The 12,667-nt window shown below is 39.7% G+C and overlaps 1 protein-coding gene across 4 annotated transcripts in view; it reads left to right on the forward strand.

Annotated features, from left to right (window-relative positions):
• Positions 1–8,984: 8,984 nt before the first annotated feature.
• The window catches only part of LOC122234038 (metalloproteinase inhibitor 1-like), a 63,416-nt gene continuing 59,733 nt past the window's right edge, over positions 8,985–12,667 (forward strand). The window contains exon 1 of one of the 4 annotated variants that reach the window (XM_042968546.1): positions 8,985–9,086. The gene's annotated coding sequence lies outside the window, so the exon portion shown is untranslated. Of the gene's footprint in view, positions 9,087–9,192; positions 9,246–9,308; positions 9,384–10,564; positions 10,639–12,667 lie in introns of those variants that run through there. The other 3 variants (XM_042968549.1, XM_042968550.1, XM_042968551.1) reach the window with 3 other exon arrangements.

Consider the following 12,667-nt stretch of genomic DNA (forward strand, 5'->3'; position numbering starts at 1 on the left):
TTTTTTTTTTCTGAAGAAATCGCATTTATTTATTATACTAGGGGATCAGCGGATTTTTTTCCTGTATCTTTTTTTTAATATGAAATTTATTGTCAAATTGGTTTCCATACAACACCCAGTGCTCATCTCAAAAGGTGCCCTCCTCAATACCCATCATCCACCCTCCCCTCCCTCCCGCCCCACATCAGCCCTCAGTTTGTTCTCAGTTTTTAAGAGTCTCTTATGCTTTGGCTCTCTCCTACTCTAACCTCTTTTTCTTTTCTTCTCCTCCCCCATGGACTTCTGTTAAGTTTCTCAGAATCCACATATGAGTGAAAACATATGGTATCTGTCTTTCTCCGTATGACTTATTTCACTTAGCATCACACTCTCCAGTTCCATCCACATTGCTACAAAAGGCCATATTTCATTCTTTCTCATTGCCACGTAGTATTCCATTGTGTATATAAACCACAATTTCTTTATCCATTCATCAGCTGATGGACATTTAGGCTCTTTCCATAATTTGGCTATTGTTGAGAGTGCTGCTATAAACATTGGGGTCCAAGTGCCCCTATGCATCAGTACTCTTGTATCCCTTGGGTAAATTCCTAGCAGTGCTATTTCTGGGTCATAGGGTAGATCTATTTTTAATTTTCTGAGGAACCTCCACACTGTTTTCCAGAGTGGCTGCACCAGTTTGCATTCCCACCAACAGTGCAAGAGGGTTCCCATTTCTCCACATCCTCGCCAGCATCTATAGTCTCCTGATTTGTTCGTTTTAGCCACTCTGACTGGCATGAGGTGGTAACTGAGTGTGGTATTGATTTGTATTTCCCTGATGAGGAGCGACGTTGAGCATCTTTTCATGTGCCTGTTGGCCATCCGGATGTCTTCTTTAGAGAAGTGTCTATTCATGTTTTCTTCCCATTTCTTCACTGGATTATTTGTTTTTCGGGTGTGGAGTTTGGTGAGCTCTTTATAGATTTTGGATACTAGCCCTTTGTCCAATATGTCATTTGAAAATATCTTTTCCCATAAGGAGCTCTTTTTTAAAGTTTATTTATTTATCTTGAGAGAGCACGCAAGCAGGAGAGGGGCAGAGAGAGAGAGAGAGGATCCCAAGCAGACTCTGTGCTGTCAGCGCAAAGCCCAATGTGGGGCTTGAGCCCACGAACCATGACATCATGACCTGAGCTGAAATCTAGAGTCAGACACTCAACTGACTGAGCCACCAGACACCCTTTGGGTGAATTCTATTGCTGTATCTTCACGTTTTCTTATTCTTTCTTCTGCTGTCTTAGGTCTGCTGTCGAGCACCTTCTGTGAATTTTTCATTTAGTTACTGTATTTTTCAATTTCAGAATATCCATTTGGTTCCTTTTAAAATAACTTCTCTGTCTTTTCATTAGGATCATTTATCAGATGAATCAGTGTCCTCATACTTTACTTTATGTACTAAAACATGCTTTCCATTAGTTCTATGAGCTTATTTATAATAGCTACTTTGAAGTCTGACTTCTAAGTCCAGTGTCAGGATCCCTCAAAAACAGACTCTACTGACTAATTGTCTTCCCTGTGTATAGGTCACACTTTCCTATTTATTTGTACGTGTCACAAATTTTGTTGAGAACCGTAACTTTTAGATAATAGTGTATAACAAATCTGGATTATGATGTCCTGATATGGATTTCTTTGTTCTTGTTTGTTGTTTGTCTTTGTTTAGGATTAACCCCATAGAGTCTGTCTGACCTGCAGTGTGTGGACAATGTTCTCCGCTCACTTTTTTTTTTTTTAATATTGGTTTTAGTTTTTATTCTTAATGGCTTTCCAGAGGTGTCTGGGTCAGCAGTGCTTAGGAGTCAGCCAATGATTCATTACAGGTTGTGCTCAAACACATGGAGCCAGTAAAAGCTTTGGCTACTCTTTGCCAATGCATCTGTACCTGGGTTGAGAAATATAGTAATAATTCAAGTAATTTATAAGTACTGAGCCTTATTATATCACCTTTGCACACGCGCAAGGCATTGGCTTCAGCCAGAAACAAGTAAAATGCTAGGACCCTCCCTGGTGAACCCTAAGCATACACAGCCTTATGCATGTACACAACCGTATAAACTTCGAGGAACACGTGGAGCTTATCGTTGTCCACATGGCCCTTTCACTTCCACATTTCCCTCTTAAATTTCTGGCTCATCCACTTCCCACTGCCTTCCCCATCCAGGATTACAACATTGGACTACCTGTTGCATTGGCCTTCCTTGTCCATTTCTGTTTCCAACAATGCCCGAGGACATTCCCTTTCTCCAAGGTGTACTCCAATTTAAGCCAACCCTCTCTGATAGCAAATCTTCTTCATCTGCCCACAGAGTATCATCCACGTCCAGAGAGGATCACCCTTCCTTCAAGGCAGCTGAAGTCCCCTCGATTCTGGATTGGCTAGAGAAAAACATTATCCATTCCTCATGTCTGCTCATCTTTATAAACTGGAGAAATGCATAACAGAGCAGGCATCTGTTGCCATAGTTCATTAAGTGCTCTCTCTGTGAGCAGCCACTTACAGGAAGGAAGAGGAAAAGGAAATATTCAATCAAGTATTTTTTCACTCCCCTGCATTTTATTCCCTCATTAGATTTTACCTCAGAACCAAAACAAAAACAAAATAAGCGAGCAAAGAAAAAAGCTTCCTGCCACATTACTGTTTTTTCCAGTTTGGATGCAAACACAGGATTATCCTTTTCTTGGTTGATGGTCTTCAAAAGCAGCACTCTGAACCTAGTTCTCATTTCATCTATCTGCTCAAACACCTTATTAGGAGAGGAAAATAATAGGTGGTGTTTCTTCCAATAATAACTACCCGATACCCTACTAGTCTCCCAGGCTAGCCATCTGTACTCAAGTGGACGTTCAAAGATTGTTTTCTACAGTGATAGCTACATTCCCAGTAACCTCCTAATTGAAAACTGCAGGGATGCTCAATGATGCTGCTCTTTGAAATTGTGCTGCCTCGACTGGGTTTTTATCAATCTCAAGGGTAGATGTTCTCACTGGGAGGGCAGTCTCACTAGCCTTCACTTTATAAACAGGAATATAAGTCCAGAACCAAGAAAATATGTAAGCTACTTTCCTGGAGATCATACATCAGCTCAGTCAATGCTCTGTTCTTCCCTGAAGCCTAATTTTCCCTTAGAATCCAGAGCAAGCCAAGGACAGCTTTCTTGTATCCATCATTCCTTCATAGATATCCATGTTGGGCTTCTAACTGAAGGAGGGTGACAACGGAGAATGGGCCATCAGACAGAGGTGCAGAGGAGAGAAAGGGGAAAAAAAAACAAACTTCAAAGAGGAAAGAGGATTGCTTGAGGGGAAAAAACCCAGGAAATACCTAAATAGTTGGGTAAAAGTGTTGGTTTCCCTCCAAAAAAGGTTTTCTTGAAGGAGAGGCAAGAATCGAAATTCTAGCTTGCTCAATTACCAGATGTATTTCTCGGTTAATTTCTTTAAATTTTTTGAATTTCAGTTTATAATTCTGTAAAGTATGGATATGGATCATGCCATTCCTCTTCCTCTACCCAGCACTTGGCATGAAAGTGGAAAATATCTTCCATTATATTTATGAAGACAAGGAGGAAAGGAGGAACCAAGCATTCTGTGTCTGCTTAAAAAACCTGGATGTATTTTGGTATACATTCTTTAACTCTCTTCCAGACGTTTCCAACCAGAGATTTTCTACAAACTCTGTGCTAAAGATCTTCAACTAAACCGAGTGGAGTGTTTGTAGGTTTTGGTTTTAAAAAGCAGATTTGGGGGGAGTAACATCAGCAAGATAGTGGAATAGGAAGCCCTACACTCTCCTTTATCCAGAAACACGGATTTAACAGCAACAAACCAACAAAATACCTCAGTGTGAAATGCAGAAACTAATTAAAAGGCTCCTGCACCATAGGTGAGCATGAAGCCGACCACATCAAAACCCAGCAGGTAGGTAATTCACAACACTCTCCTTCCACTCTCTCGTCAGGGTCCTGTAGGGATAAACATACAGACAAATAGAGAAGCCTGTGGTGTTGTTGGGTAGATGAGTAAATCCTTCATCAATATGTACAGAGTATTTTCTAAAAGCATAAGAACTCATTATAAATCTATGTTAATATATATGCAATATAGAAAGAAGTAATTTGTGTCACCAATAACGTAACACACAAAAATTTATTCAAAATGGATTAAAAACCTAAATGTAAGGCCTGAAACTATTAAATTCCTAAAAGAAAAACACAGGAAAAGAGCTTTGGGACATTGAATTGGGTAATGACTTCTTGGATATGATACCAAAAGCACAAGCAACAAAAGAAAAACTAGACAAATTGGACTACACCAAATTCAGAAACTTCTTCATATCAAAACAAGCAATTAACAGAGTGTTATGAGAGAAAATAATTGCTAGTCATATATTTGATAGAGGTTAATATACTGAATATGTAAGGAGCTTCTACAACTCAACAACAAAAGTTAATAACCTAATTAAAAATGGGCAAAGAACTTGAACAGATAATTCTCCAAAGACAAGCAAATGATCTTATAATAAGCACATGACAAGATGCTCAATGTAACTAATATTAGGGAATGTGAATCAAAACCACAATGACATCCATCAAGAGTGACAGTCTCTAAAAAGCAGAAAACAAGTATTTGCAAGGATGCAGAGAAGTTAGAACCCTTGTACACTGTCGGTGGGAATGCAGAATGGTGTGCCATTATGGAAAATATGAAGGTGCCTCAGAAAATTAAAACTGGAATTACCATCTGACCCAGCAATCCTAGAATCTTGAAGAGATATCTATACAGCCGTATTCATCACAGTATTATGCACAATAGCCAAGAGGTGGCAGCAACCCAAATATCCACAGACAGGTAAAGAGACAAAGAACATGTGGTTTTTACATACAAGCGAGTACTATGCAGCCTTAAAAAGGAAGGAAATCTGGTCAGACTTGAACATGGATTAACCTTGAGAACATTTAGGCTAAATGAAGTAAGTCAAGGGCACAAGGACAAATACTATATAATTCTATGCATGTGAACACCTGAAATAGTCAAAACCACAGAAAAAGAAAATTGAAAGGTGGTTACCAAGGGCTGAGAAGAGAGGGAATGGGAGGTAGCGTTCAGTGGACATTAAGTTTCAATGTGGAAAAACGAAAAAGTTCTAAAGATTTTTTGTGACTATGATGTGAATATACATACACTTAACACTACTGAACTACACACTTAAAAATGATTCAGATGGTAAATTTAATGTTATGTTTTTACAATAACTAAAAATTAAAAATTTTTTGAAGTTAGATTGGTTAAATTTTCATTTGAACTAATTTGTTGTTTTTCACTGGGTAATGTTTTTGAAAAAAAAATTTAGTTCAATCAAAAAAAAAAAAGTATTTAGATTCCATTTGCAGTTCAGCAAAACAGGCCATTCCAAGTCAGACTCTAGAGTCAGTCTGACTTGGATGGAAGATAGTCAATCTAACTTAAGCCAGCCTATGGCTATTCTGTAGGTTCCTTCTGCTGACTTCAAGCACAATGGGGCTAAAAAACACTATTGATCACGGCCCTGATTTCCTAAAAATGTCAGGGACATTTTACACTTTTTCTCTAAGGCATTAAATATCAGGCCTGCCATTAAACAGATTGTGATAACAGACACAATAAAGCCAACTGCAAAGTTAACATTAAAGAATATTTCTCCAAAGGTCATGCTGCAGCTGTAGAATATCATAATGACCCTCTTCTTTGAGGGCTACTAAGTTTTTGGGTTTTTTTTTTTTTTCTTTTACAAAAGATGTCTCAGCCCAGCTTTGCAGCTTCTATGATAGCAAACAATTCCGAGATGATTCCTGCTTGGTCTAACCCTTCCTGAAAATCATTTCACACAAGCACAAGCCTCATAAAAAATAAATAAATAAAACTCTCTCCCTGCTCCTTCTTACTAACACACACTTCAGGACTCACCTAGCACACCCTCCCTCATTGCATGAAGTCAATAAACCTACTTTTCTGGACAAAAGGTTTGCCCCCTGTGGTCACTGGCTGTTGGAATGTTTCATCTTCCTTGCAGGAAAAGGACCTTTCCGACATATCCAAAACCAGCAGGCTTATGTAGGGGGCTTTGTTCTTCTCCCAAACTAAAGATAAATCTGAGATTTGCAAAGACCATTCCGGTCTCCTGTCCTGGCTCACCATCAGTCAGTGCACCGTGACCAGGAGAATGGCTGGAAGCTGGGAAAGCCAGTTTTTCTAACCTTCCCCTGACAACAGTTATGTGTCTCTGAGGTCCTTTAAACCGAACATCTCCTTCTCTGCACCCACGCACAGCTGGCCAGAAGTCTGTTTGGATCCAACACTCATCCTCCAACGCTGGTTCAAGACAGAATTAATCATTCAAGGTCTTGCAAAAATGTATCTTCAGACACACCTTCTTTGATTACCTTGAAACTATGCAACCTCTTCACAATCTCTAACACACCTCTTACTCATTTTTCTTCTTAGCACTTAATACTTCCTATATTTTGTTCACTACTTTATCAAATTCTTTTAAGTTTCATGGGTTTTTTTTAAATTTTATAATCATGTCTCTTTTCTCCAATGTTTATCATAAATATTTCTTGTTCGTATTGCATTAGCTGCTGCTCAAAAAAAAAAAAAAAAAAGATCAAAATAAGTAACTGATAGACTCTACTCTTGCTTTTTGGTTTTGGGGACTTTCTTGGCAGGTACAAATGTAGTTATAAAATCTGTAAGGAACTTTAGTGATCATAAAATGTTTCTCCTTATTTTGCAGAGACAAAACTGGGTGTGAAGGCAATTTGGAAATGCCCTGATTTACTGGTGACTGAATGCCAGGTGATACTTGATTGGAAAAAGGAAGAGGGTAATGAAGTATGTTTTGAGCACTATACACATTTAGCATTTTGCCTTTTTATATTAATGGATATTTTTATTTTTAAATTTTTTAATGTTTATTTTTGAGAGAGAGAGACAGATTGCCAGCAGGAGAGGGGAAGAGAGAGATGGAGACACAGAATCTGAAGCAGGCTCCAGGCTCTGAGCTGTCAGCACAGAGCCCGACGCAGGACTCGAACTCTCGAGCCGTGAGATCACCACCCGAGCTGAAGCTGGACGCTTAGCCGACTTAGCCAACAAGGAACCCCTATGTTAATATTTTTTAAATTAAAAAAATATACTTTATACTTGTTTAAACAAGTTTTAATTGAAGAACCATGAATAGTCCACTCATGTCAACAAACGGCAATACTATTTAAGCTTTCACTGTGACACTTCCTGATGCCATCTTCCTCTTATTTTATCTTGTGAAAGAAAGGGTGAGGGACTATTCTGAATTTCGTTTTCACCATTCCTCTGTTTATATTTGTAGTTCTGTCACTTATGTGTTCTCGAATTCACATCAGTGATTTCTTACTGTATGGATTCATTAACAACTTGCTTTTTTCAGCTTTTGAGATTCATCATTTTCATGTTAATTCATAATGCTACATTAATTTTCACTCCTGCATAATACTCAAGTGTGTAACAATGTCATACTTTATCCATTTGCCTACCCTGTGGGTATGTTAAACTTAGCTATTTGGGCTGAGAGCGAAGGTGACCTGAGTCAACAAAATGTAACTATTTGCTCCATGAGAGGCGCACGCAAAAGGACTGCAGCCTAACAGTAACATATTAATTATATTAATAATAACAATATTTCACTATTATCTTTAGGAAATTCTTGCAATTCATTCTATCCAGGCAAACAGTTACATATCTAGAAAAACAATTATTTTATAAGGACAAGGCTTTGCTCATCTGGATACATGGTGAGCTTATCAGAACACAGGGATTAAAAAAAAAAAAAAACAAAAACAACTGTACTAGCCCAAAGGCAGGCAGAAAAGGGGGAGAGAAAGGATCCAAGAACAGATGGAACTAACAGAAAACTTGTAGCAAGATGGGAAATTTAAATCCCCCCATACTAATAGTAACATTAACTGTTAATTGTCTAAGCACTCCAAGCAAAAAAAAAAAAAAGATGGTCAAACAGGAGAAAAAACAAGAACTATTTGTCATCCACAAAATACCACCTTTCGGTATAAAGAACAGATAAGTTAAAAGTAAAAAGATGGAACAAGATGCAGTATGAAAACGCCAATCCAAAGAAAGCTAGCTAAATTAATAGGAGACAAAATTCTCTGGTGCCTTTCCATCGTAGGGGAACAGGTGAAGAAGCCGGGGAAAAAAAAAAACAAGGAATCGTGAGGATGGCCCCGCACAGCAAAAACGGCCTTGCAGGCCCCGTCTATACTTACCTGGAGAGGGACACAGCAGCCTCAGGCCTCGGGACCCAGACCTTCTAACAGAGCCGGACTGAAGTCTACAATTTCAACTGCGGCTGCAACTCTGCGGCCTTGCCACGACCCTGTTGTCGAGCCAAATGCTGCCTGCACGAGCGCGAGGCTATCCTGGAGCACATTCTGCACCAACCCGGAGGAGATCGCTGGCAGCTGCAGGCCCACGAGAGCAGCGGGGAGCCCGTTGTGAGCAACAGAAAGGGCTGCCGCGCGGCCTGCGACACAGGAGCAGGTGCCGGCTTCCCTGATGGGAGGTAGCCTTCGTCCAAACCCTTCCTGCAGAAGCCCGCCTGCAGGAGCTGCCCAGATGATGCTCAACCCCCAAGCAAGGACAAGAACAATGCGTTTCCAGCTTCAGAGTCCCGTCACTGCTCCTCCAAAGACCTCAGCCCTCGAGCCTGAGACGCCTCCGCAAACTGCGGAGAAGTAAAGGAGGAAAACCACTGCGCATGTCAGACCTGACGCGCATGCTCCGCACGCCGCTCGAAGGCTCCATGCACCACGCAGGGCTCACTGAGCTGTGAGAGCTGCGCATGCGCCGGTGGCCCGTCAGCGCCTGAGAGCCTTAGCGCGGGTCGCCCTGGAGCGGGCGGAAGCTGATTCGGAAGTACACGTGGACGCCGGGAATGAAGGGAAGCCTGCAGGCCCGCCGCCACGTAGTGGTGCAATGGGTGGCACAGTGACTCCTTGGGCTCCGGAGTGAAGGTGCTGGCGCAGAAGCCGTGGCCGGCGGCTGGGGAGGCGGGCCTGAGTGGGCAGGAAAAGGAATAAACCATCTTGAATGCGGGGGGGGGGGGGGGGGGCGGGGTACTGTGGAACCAGTTTGCGTGAGTACAGATCCTGCCTCACTGCTAGCTGGCTTGAGTAAGTTACCTTAACCACTTTACGCCTCGCTTTGTCTGTCTTTAAACTGGGGGCATTAATGGTCCTCCTCAGAGGGCCAATGGGAAGATTCAATGAGTGAATACGAGAAGTGATCAGTACTAATTCCAGTTTTTAATGGTAAATGGTCTTAATATTATACCCTTCAAAATATTGTTTGCTCTTTTCAGTAAATAGTATTTGTTTAAGTGGTTTCCTTCTACTCTCCCTGTAGTTATTCACAGTAGCTCTATAATTTATTGAATAGCTTTCAACATCTATTGTTACCCTTTAGTTTGTTGTAATGAAATACGTTGGTAAAGTTCCTATTTCTGAAGTTCTTACATTACTGAAATTAATCCCATTTGTTTATATCATAATTTTATAAATGAATAGCTGGATTCAGACTTCTAATAATTTATTTGAAATAGTTGCTGCTATGTTTGTAATTGGAATTCATCTTATTTTCTCTTGTGTGCTATCTTTACAATACTTGATAACTATGAATTAGGGATCTTTAATCTTTCTCTGTGGACTACAATTGTTTAGAATAACATAGGAATTACATCATGTGTGAATTTAGATTAAACTCGGCAGTAAAACCACCTGAATTTGCCACCAGATTTGGCTAGGATTATTGGACTGTTCAAGTTATCTTTTTTTTATTTTTGAAAAAGAGAGGGAGTGAGAGGTGAGAGGAGGTGAGAGAGAGAGAGAGAGAGAGAGAGAGAGAGAGAGAGAGAGGGAGAGAATATCTCAAGCAGGCTCCACACTGGGAGTGGATTGACATGGCGTGCAATCCCACAATCTTTGGATCATGACTTTAACCAAACCTGAAGTCAGGAGTCCAGTGCTCAACTGACTGAGCAACCCAGGCACCCCTGGACTGTTCAAATTTTCTGTCTCATTTTGGGTCAAATGAGGTATTTTATGTTTTGGTAACAAGTTACCTGTTTCTCTTTGGTTGTCCGTATTTATTATGGTAAGTTTGTACCAATGCTTTAATATACATCTTTAAGCTTTACTGTATTTGAAGATTGTATCTCATCATTAACCTTGTATATTCATTTTCTATGTCTGTCTGTTAGGTTTGCCAGGGATTTCCCTTTTTATCATATTCTTAAAGAACAAAATGTGTGTTTTGTATCATGCAACATAGAACGTGAGCATATTACAACAAGTTAAGGAACAGTATCTTAAACAAAAGTTCACTCTCCTTTCATGGAAAAGAGATCCATTGTGTCAGCACCTTGGTATCATCAAGGACCCAGACTTGTCTTCATGCTCGCATTCCCAACACCTGGCTTCCATCCTTATGATCCTTATTATTCACGATAACTGTTGGAGCTCTAATGATCAGAGTCACATTTCTGGACAGCAGCAAGTAGAAGACTTGGTAAATGGTCACTTTGCCATTGATTCAGCCCCCTTTCTTCGCCTTCCCGGAAGTTGCTGACCATACTTTTGTGTATATATCTGCCAGAACTTCTTCATAGAGCCACAGCATGATGCAAGGAGTGCTGGGAATGCAGCCTTTGTAGATTTTCATAAAAAAAGCAAAAAAAACCCCAAAGTTCTATCCCTGCATGAGAGGACAGGAATGAATATTGAGTAGAACTGGAAGTGTCTTTACAGTGTCACATGTACTACCAAACATTTCTGCTTTCACTTCTACTAAAACTTTTCATATCTTTGATCTGAGTTCATTTATCTTCCTCGTTTTTATTGGTTGATTTTGATACTCACCTTTTAAATCCTGAGGTCAAATCGTTTTTGGGTTTTTGTCTTTTTAAAACAATATATGAGGAAACATTTGGGAATATAAATTTGAAATCCTGTTTTCTGCTGCTTCATTTGCTAAATCTTAACCCTTACCTGTGGGTTAAATGTTCATGGAAGCGTCCATAGACAGCTGGAACTAAGAGCATTAGATTTTAGGGCTTATGTTCTTAGAACAAATATTCCCTGAGCTGGGTGGTTATGGGACATATTAAATCTCTCAAGCACACAGTCTTTCATATCATAATTTATTTAACAAATTGCCTATTGCCAGACATTTAGTGGCCTCCAATTCAAGATGTAAGCATCACTGCATTTGCCATCCTTATGATAGATCTTGTTGTATAATTATTTCTGTAAGATTAATTTCTAGAAGGGGAATTGGGTGTAGAAAATAAAAATCTGATACCTATCAGAAAACAACTCCATTTGATTGTCATCTGTTCTCCGAAGTTTTCCATAAAATATAAAATTGCTTTCTCTCCCACGCTTCTGGTGAGAGCGTAACCTGCTAACACTGGTTTAGATAGCAGTGTGGTAGCATCAGCCAAAATTTAAATAGGCACAGCCACTGGTGCAGCAAATCCTCTTCCCAGAGTCTTACTGAATTGCTTTTTTATGTACATAAATATACAATGTATGTGATGAATCAGAAATATAACCTAATAAGTAAACAATCACTATGAAGATACATGCATGTGCTATGATTCCATTTTGTGAAATGAAACTGTATATGTGTATGTCTAAGCCTTTTGTTAGGGCTCAAATTCAAGGTAAAGGAATGAGAAGGATATTGAACAAAGGCCATGGTTACTTCTGAGGAGCTGGACGGCCCCCGAGAGGGAGAATGTGGTACAGAGAAAGGTCCATGTTTAAGTTGATACCCTTTTGTATTACATTTATTTTTTTCACTAAGGAGGTATTTTCATTTTATTATTAGAGAAAATAAGGTACTTATTAAAATTAAATGAGAGTGCTGGTATATACTTCTCAGGTTATCAATACTGTCATTCCACGATTTATGTATATTGCTTAGATTTTTATATGACTGCTTAATTTGTATTTCAGTGTCTCACCGTCATTGTCAAGGAGTTATGTTCTTTGTTTCTACTCTACTAGGACATAAGTTGGATGCTGCCACCCCAGGTGTCATAAAAAAAAAAAAAAATCCAATGAAAGAAGAAGGTCTACTTTCACAGTGTCTCCACAAAAACAAACAAACAACAACAACAAAATTAGCAAACCACCCAGCACTCTTCTCATCCATACCCATAAACACACATCACCTGGTCATAATTTTTTCCATGTCCCTTCCTAAACCAGCCCTTGACCAAGGGAATTAATATTATGACAGGCTTAAGGAAGAACCTCACCATAAAAGGAAAAAAAGCTATGGGGGGTAATGGCTATTAAATAAGACACCAGCAAGTCTGGTATCATGGTAAAAGGGATCCCTCCTCCCCCATAATAAGGGCCTTCCCCTTTTCGATCTTTTTAAATTAATGATTCTAAAGTTTGGACCTCAAATCTTAAAAGTGCACTTCCATCAGAAAGTCCAGTTGTCATGCGTCAGCCAGTGTGAGTTGTAGTTGTGAGCAGTTCATGCTGAAAGCACATGTGTCTGTCAAGGGTCTAGGAAGATTCCT

This window comes from Panthera tigris, chromosome E2, assembly GCF_018350195.1.
Source record: "Panthera tigris isolate Pti1 chromosome E2, P.tigris_Pti1_mat1.1, whole genome shotgun sequence".
NCBI lineage: Eukaryota > Metazoa > Chordata > Mammalia > Carnivora > Felidae > Panthera > Panthera tigris.